This window comes from Sciurus vulgaris (genome assembly GCF_902686455.1).
Source record: "Sciurus vulgaris genome assembly, chromosome: 2".
NCBI classification, from domain to species: Eukaryota; Metazoa; Chordata; class Mammalia; order Rodentia; family Sciuridae; genus Sciurus; species Sciurus vulgaris.
The window spans coordinates 55249657-55258475 of NC_136462.1; positions in this window are offsets into that span (position 1 = coordinate 55249657).

An 8819-nucleotide genomic window follows, 5' to 3' on the forward strand; every position below is an offset into this window, starting at 1 on the left:
AGATAATGTGAAAATATAGCTGGGGAGATAGATTAGCATTAGAGTGCTTGCTCATGCACAAGACCCTGGGTTGAATTTCCAGCACCATGCTCATGCACAAGACCCTGGGTTGAATTTCCAGCACCAAAAAACATAATAACAATAACAATAATAATGATAATAGATGTGATAAGATTTGAAAACTGATAATTGCCAACAATGTTATTTGTCTTGTTCCTACAGGTTTACATTATAAACAATTAGAAATAGTATTTAGTTCTGACACAAGGATATTTTTACTTATTTTTTTTTCTTAAAAATCCTATGAACTTGTGTTCCTCAAGACTTGATTTTTTTCAGCATGTTCTGATGTTAGCGTCGTTCTAGTTATCAATAAATTTGATATGACAAATGAACTGGAGAATAGATATATTTTTCAAAGTTCTGTTATTTTAAAATTTTATTCAAAATGGAAAATTTAATTTGGGAATATTTGTACTCATATATTTGTATTCATGTACTACGGCAACAGAACAACTATTTGCCCATTCAAAAAACAAAAAAAAGAAATGCCACAACTGAATTAAAGAAAATACTGCCCAATAAAACTTTTTATTTAGCTGATGACATCTCCAGATATATGGAAAAATACTAAAGATGAAGAAATTTTTAGTAGTACTATGTACTGTATCAATTAGTTTTGAAAGTTCATTTCACAAATGATCATAATAATCCACCATTTTTACCCCATCAAAATATGAAGTTATTTTAAGCACATTTAGGTTCAAATATTTAATTTTTATAAGACTGTACATTAGCTCTGGTTAACTAGAACTTCTAAAACATTAATTGAAAAAGTTGACATTATTATAATATTTATTCCTGCCTCATTGCTACTTAGCTCCTAATTTTTAGTACTTACATCATTTTTTCATGACTTATGACCATAATATTGTTTTACAACTACCATTTCGCTTAAATATACTTTGAGTTCTTGATTTAATTAGATTCAATTTTCTGTTTCAAGCTTTTTATTTTTTTATGATGTTGTTTAATTTTCATTTTTTTTGTCCTATTTTGTCTTCTTTTGGAGCACCTTTGAAAAAATATAATTGTGCTTTACCAAGTAGTCTCTACATATGACTCAGTAATGGAGATTTGCTTTATTCTTCTTCACTGGAATTTTAAAATCTACCTTATTCATCTTTGTCATTCAATATTTCTTTGTTTCTGTCTCTTCTCATTTTTATTTTCAAAAGTATGATTACTATTATACCATTATTTTCATAATTTTGTATGATGTAAACTGTCTTTCCCAGATCTTCTCTTAAATCTGAAAGGTTGGGGAAGAATTTATCTTGTCACTCTTTTACTAAGTTTTATTTTTTGTTGTTGTTGTTGCCGTTGTTGATTTAGTGTTCTCTGTATGTGCTATAGTTTAAAGGCTGGATATTGTTTTCTATCTCCTTTCCCATCACCTAGGGATGAGAAAGAAAACAGAAAATCTGAAGGGTTAAGTGTAGCCTTTGATGGATGTCAGGTTCTGATTTCTGTCTTGAGAGCCCATTAAATATTCTATACTTTGCTCACCCAGGTGTGTGGGCCATACCCTGATCATAGAATATGTCTTATCCTTGATCTGGCAGAACCCTGGAAATGGCAAGCCCAGTTTCCCTTGGGAAAGAGGACAATCTTTTGTACAAATACAGTGTTCCTATAGGAGAAAATATCCTCACCTCTCTGAGTGAGGAGGGGACAGTGCATCAGATTGTTTGGAAATGGTGATTTTTTTTTTTTAACTTGAATATTATGAGTCACTGAATCAAAATGAAAATGAAACAGAAGAAAACAAATGATACTGATGGCGGGTCAGAAGAGATGACAGAACTGAGATAGAGCATGTCAAGGAGAACCGCCTTCCCTAGTCTCTGACATTGTTATGGATAGGGTGTAAATTTCCAACCAGCACTGGGATATTGTGCTTTTAAATTGAAGTAACATTGTTGGTACTATGTTCCACTCCCAAAGAGTGTTGCTTATTGGAAGGGGGATCATAACAACAAGAGGCTACATAGGGGATTTCCTCCATGGTGACCGAAGAAGGTAGAAAGTGAAAAAGCCAATGTACCTTAGCCATATTTCACCTGATAGGCTTGAGCAGGGAGATACAGGCTATTCCAGTATTTTCTAAAGAACTGACAAGTCCCTAATAGAATCAGCATATGACCAATAGGTACATGGAAAACTAAGAGGTAGTCAGTAATGGGAAGAGAACCAGTAACAAGGAAAAAGGAACCTGCCTCCTGTAATGTGGAATCATTTAACAAAGAGACTATTGTCTATTCTTAACCTTTTATTTTCAAGTCACTAGTCTGGACTATACTAATGGAACAAATGAGAGATCTGAATAGGCTTGATAATAATTTTAATGGTCAGCCAGGCATTTTGGCCCATACCTGTAATCCCAGCAGCTCAAGAGGCTGAGCTAGAGATCACAAGTTCAAAACCAGTCTCAGCAACTTAGTGAGGCCCTAAGTGACATAGCAAGACCCTTTCTCGAAATAAAAAATAGAAAGGGCTGGTACTGTGGCTTCATGGATAGGTGCCCTGGGGTTCATATCTGGTACCAATAAAATAAAATAATAATAATTATTATAATTATAACTATAATTATAATTTTAATGCTTGACAAGTGATTGAAGAGTTGGATAAGGATTAGATATTGTTAAGAAAAAATGTGCTACTGAAAAAACAAAAGAAATTCAAAGAGGTGCAGTTGGTAGTCGTTCCAGGAAAATAAAAATTTCATGTTTACTTCAATATCTTTTCTGTCAAACTTGTTAACATAAGTATTTTGATGAAAATTGTCCACAAACAATAGTAGCAAATGTCCAAATTACTAAAATTTGGGTAGCTTATTGAAGTTTCAGAAAAGGAAAACCTCATTTAACAAAGAAACTTCTACAACACTTCTCAAAAATACCCTTAACTTCTGTAACACTTCCTAAAAACACCTCTACTCCTCCACTCATATAAACACTAAATGTGAGAAAATTTTAAATTATCATGAAAACTCATGTTCATGTGGCTCTAGTCAAATTTTATATGTATCTATATCTAGATATGTACTATGGGTCTATCTTGATAGAATATTATGACAAAGAAATTTTTATGAGGTAATATATTTTATATAAATATAATTTATATGAAAGATATTTTATCTATTTATATAGATACCTCCAAAATTAACCATAAGCAATGCCAATGTTGTCTTCCATCTAATTGGTAGAGATTTGATTTACACATACAATGGATCATTTAAATGTATAACAATATTCTGCAATGGCAAGTCAAATTTTGAGACAAAAACTATCAAAAAAAGATACTATGAAAAATGCTTTATTTTATAAATTTGTAAAACTTTTATAAAATAATTAAAAGTTATCAAAATATAGATCTCTACATTTTCAAAACCACTTTATCTAAAAGCAAAGTTGATATACAGAAATTTGATTCTCAACTACAGCTATTGGCATTAGCTGCACATACTACTAGTACTTATTGACAACTAATGAATTTGAGGTCTATAAATCCTCTAACTTCAGAAAATAATTTGATATCACATATTCAATATGAAGAGGCTTTTGTTCTAAGACTTAATAATATTACTTTAGGTATCTTTTCTAGAAAATTTTAATCATATGAATCAGGAGACAGGAATAAAAGCTTCAAAGAATTATTCATAAGAGGAAAAATATATAAAAATTCTTAATTTACAAAGAATAATAAATATATCTGTTGTGATATATTCACAATGGAAGATGCTACAACAAATGAACCATAGTCATAGCCAAATACATAGATAAATCTCAGAAAGAAAATATTGAATGAAAATAAAAAGAAATTAAGACTTTAATATAATGTCTTTTAAAAATGCTTAAAAACCAGAAAACCAGAGGAAATATTGTGTATATGTAAATAGATGTGAGCTAAACCTAGATATAAAGGTAGTAAAATCATGAAAATCTAGGACACTGGTGGCATGGGTGGGACATATGGCCAGGGAGGAACACACAGGCCTGTGGAAGATACTTTACAAAAGCATTTTAACTTTTAAGACAATCCCTTCCAGGTCTTCAGTGTGTCGGGGCTATTGTTGGACTCTTCCCCTCACATGGATTCCTCATTAGAGAATCAGCTTGTGGAATTACCAATCTGTTGCCCTCAAAAACTCTTTAAATTATTTTTATTGAACTTAGATTAACTTTGTACAGAAATCTGAGGAGAATTGGCATGTCTATGAAAATAAGTCCTTCTCTTGGAGTAAATCTCTACATTCATTAGGTATCCTTCAGTGTTTTTTGATATATATTTTTATAATTTTTCCACTACTGTTATGCACATCTTTTGTTAGATTTTCTTCTAGATGACTTATACCTTTTTTTGCTGGTATTGAAAAGATAATATTTTAAATTTTCATTTAAGTGTGCTCTTTAATAATCTTTCTTTTAGTTCTCTTGAATTTTTCATATATGCCATCACATTACCTGTACCTATTAATCATTTTGTTTCTCCCTTTCCAATGTTTATATTTGAACACATTTTCTTGTTCTTAGGGCACTAAAACTCTTCAATATGATTTTAGCAGAAGTGGTAGTAGTGAATAATATTCTTACATTAATCCTGAATTTAAGGAAATTGCCTCTAACTTCTCTTTATGCCATGATAGAAATTTAAACCATTTTCTATTTTGGCATAACTTAATTTTTAAAAATTGTTCTCTTTTTGTTTTCCAAAGCAGAAATACGAGTTGAATTTTTTGAACATTTTAGTAATTTGTTGAGATAATTTTTTCTATAGCAATATATACATGGTTTGTATTACATTACATTAATACATTTTTGTCATGATAAACTATCTGTATTTCTGGAATAAATCAAATTTGGTTGTGTGACTTTTTTAATACTCTGCTGAAATAAGTTTTCAATTTTGCTATTATTATCATATTGCTTCGAGGATATTCTTGTCTTATATATCAAGTTAGAAAGTATTACTCATTCTCTGCTATTATGGAAAAGACTTATAAAAAGATTGAGAATAATATTTCCTGGAAGTTTTGTTAGAATTCCCTTCAAAATACTTCAGCCTGGGTTCTGTATGTGTTTGTATGTGTTGTGTTCATGTGAACATTTTAACTAGTAATGTAATATCTTTAGTGATCATGGAAATATTCTGACTTCAAATTTTTGTAGTGGTATACATAATATGCAATGTATAATAAAAATATATACATATTTGCATATATTGTAAATATATGTGTATGTGATATCTGTGTTCTCGTTTGGTTTTTATTTTTGAATAAAGATGTTGGAAGAATTTATTAATTTTGTTTTTAAATTTTGCATTTTTATATTTAGACCCATTTCAAACTTTATTTCAAAAATAGGTATCTAACCACCACTTTTTTGCTTACTCTTTGTTAAGCAATCCTGACTGCGATACCTTCTTTCTATGTCTGTGTTTGTAGAGGTTTTGCTTTTTTATCAGAGTTCTTACCTCTGCAGGTTTTTTCAGCTTCTAGTTTTGCTATTCTGTCTTTCTGAAGCTCAGATAACCTATGTTAGAGCTCTCTGCATCCACTCTGTACCTCATCATTTCCTTCATGATTTCCATATCTTTACATACATGGCATTTGAGAAATATCTATACATCTATTTCCCAGTTAGTCAGATTTTTCAGCTTACTTTAGTCTGTTGTTTAGTTCATACATGGACATTTTAATTTTTGCAACTGATTTTTCATTTTCAGACGTTATATCCACTTCTTTCTTAACATCATATCTTTCTTTATTCAACATTTTATTTTTCATATTTCACATATAATTGCATTATGTTTATAATTGGTAATTTTATAATCTTAGGTCCTAGGATATCTAAATGTATTACTTATTTCTTTTGTTTTTGTTCCTATTTCATAGTGGCCCATTTTCTTTTTTTATTTCTTTTACCACTTTTTTTTTTTTTTTTTATTATGGGCTCTGTTTTGTTTAAATTATTCTCTTTTATACCAAGGCCTATTTTGGGTAGTTTTCCACTGCAAAGAATTCATAGTGGATTTTGCCTGTCCCCTGGGTTGCTACCATGCTGTAACTAGTTTTTGTTGTTAGGAAAGACCAAGAAAGTAGGCTTCTTTGATTGAGCTTTCTGACTTTTCTGTGCATTTGTGTTTCACAAGGATTGCACATGTTTGTGTATTTCTTGGAAGTCTAGACCCTTTTTTGTACTAACTACTCATAGTTCTCTGCTTCAGTTTCAACTTGTTTGTTTCCATTTTAAGTTCCTTAGGAGTTTCCTTATTTTCTCTTGAACTAAGAAATGTATTAAAAGGTTAGGACTGTAAGCAGAATCTAATTTTATTTTAGTGTAAAGATCCCTTAAAGTGCATATTTTTTCTTTCTGCTTAGTGGAAATTTTTTGATATTTTAAGTCTGGTGCCTTAAAAAATACCATGGTAACTTCACCCTGGGATCTTAATATATACAGACTTCACACATATTGGTGTCTCTGAATTGCATACATCCAAATTATAGATCTAAAAATACTGTGTGAAGTATGGCCTTTTACTCTCTCTCTCTCTCTCTCTCTCTCTCTCTCTGTGTGTGTGTGTGTGTGTGTGTGTGTGTGTGTTTATATAAGTTAGAAATATGTTTCCCAGATTTTTCTGTAGGGTGTTTGATCACAATGAAAATTCACATGAAATTTGGAAGGCAGAAGTGAAACAAGGACACTTATGGAGTTGATGCAGGGCCCAGGCACCAGGTAGTCCATAAATGTTGTAGTTGATGGACTGGCTCACCTCACTGAAGCATGGCAACATCCTAAGTTCAGTTCCTCCAGCCCCTGCTAGGTGTCACCCTTCATTTTCTCTGAGTCCCAGGCAAAGCTTGTGTGCAACTGTGCTGAAGTAGCATGTTCTGTTCACTGGCAGTCTTGAAGTTTGATGTCCTGACAGACCTGGATTCCAGAATGTCCTCCTAGATCCCAGTTGCCCTGTGAGACCCAGTTTATCTGGTCTTTCCTTCACTTTGCGTGGGAAGCACACTTTGCAAGGCTCTCCAATTTCCTACCCTATTGACTGTCAGGCTCACAGCCAGAGAGAGGCAGAAGTTCAGTAGACATCTTCCTTGTCCCTGTTTGGTGGCTTTGGTGACTTTTATCTGATCCCAATTATGAGGATTTTGTTTGTCCCCAAACTTTCCTGTTGTTCTGCAAAGTCTAATTCCTGCAATAAATATCTTATTCCATATTACACTTACTACTGAATTAAACTATAATTTATGTTATCATGAAAATCCAAAAAAGATCAAAAAGCAGTTTGCTGTAATAATTAAAAAAGAAAATATATTGGACTATATAAATTTTGGTTTCAATCTTGATTCCTCCCTCTGCTTTCCCTGTCATCTTGAGCAATTCACTGACTCTTTCAAAGACTTAGGTGAGTTGTCTAAACTTTAAAACAATTCCAACCATGGAATGAAGATTATCATAGAAATTTGACAACATGCACTTAGCACAGATTTTGGGGTGTAGTGCACTCTGAATTTTTGTTGTTTATTTTTATTGTTATTATTAAATGGTTAGCACTATATATTAGCTATGTTGATTGTCATTACTACTCTGGCCATGAAGTGAAATCTAATGGTATATATTTCAATTGCAGAATCTTAAAACCTCTTCGTGTTATCTTTAAAATTCATGTTTAAACTGTCTTGCTTCTTCTTTTCTAAGTAGACCCAATAGTGATAAAGCATTTGAATTTATGAGTGGAAAAGTTTAACAGCCATCATACTCAGTAGTACTTGGAAGATTAATTCTGATTTTCTACTGAAGACCTATAAAATTTCTGTGAAATAACTATGGCAGGTTATGAAATTCTGCCATATTTTAACTTTGTACTACCTATAAATATATACTTTAGGGCATTTAAATATAATCTTAATTATATAAATCATTATTTGTATGTTATAAAAATAATATTGTAAATTATTTTTATGGAAGTTTAGAAAACATCAAAATATTTTACTATTGCCAGCTAATAAGTTATAGAAGCATATTGGTATATATTATTGTAGACTTAATGAACCATGAAAAGTCTTGATTAAAGTTAGAGAAGCATTTTAATTCATTATCATGTATTTTTAAAGGTGTATTAAAATGTAAGAATGGACAGAGTAAATTAACTCCTTAAAGATCATGGTCTGTAATTGTAAACTCATTAATATTGAGAATTTTTATTTCATTTTGGATTTAACACCGCCAATGCACCAAATTTACACATAATTGCAATAATTCTTCATGCTAGATTCTAATTTGTAACATTTTCTTATCTCTCTCATTACCTCTTTTTCTCTCTACATCTCTTTTTCACCCACATATATGAACAAATAAATATATACATATGTGTGTGTCTTTTTCACACACATTCAAGATTTTGGTTAGAATTTTCTTAAATTCATAAACCAAGATGTATATATTAAGGATATTAGAATCTATTTTTCCATAAATTTGTTACTTCTGTCCATTAACTTTGATTTTCTTAAAGTCATTTAACAAAATTTTATACTCTTTTATTAAGAAAATTTGTCAGATTTATTCCAAGGAGACATAGTTTCATTGAGATTATAAACTATATCCTTTAATTCAAATTTTCTAATGTTTATCTAAACAAATTATCCTTTGGTTATATATAGGCAATCATATCTTCTGCATAGTATTACAGCTTGTTTTAACAATTGAATCATTATGTGTGTGTGTGTGTGTGTGTGTGTGTGTGTGTGTGTG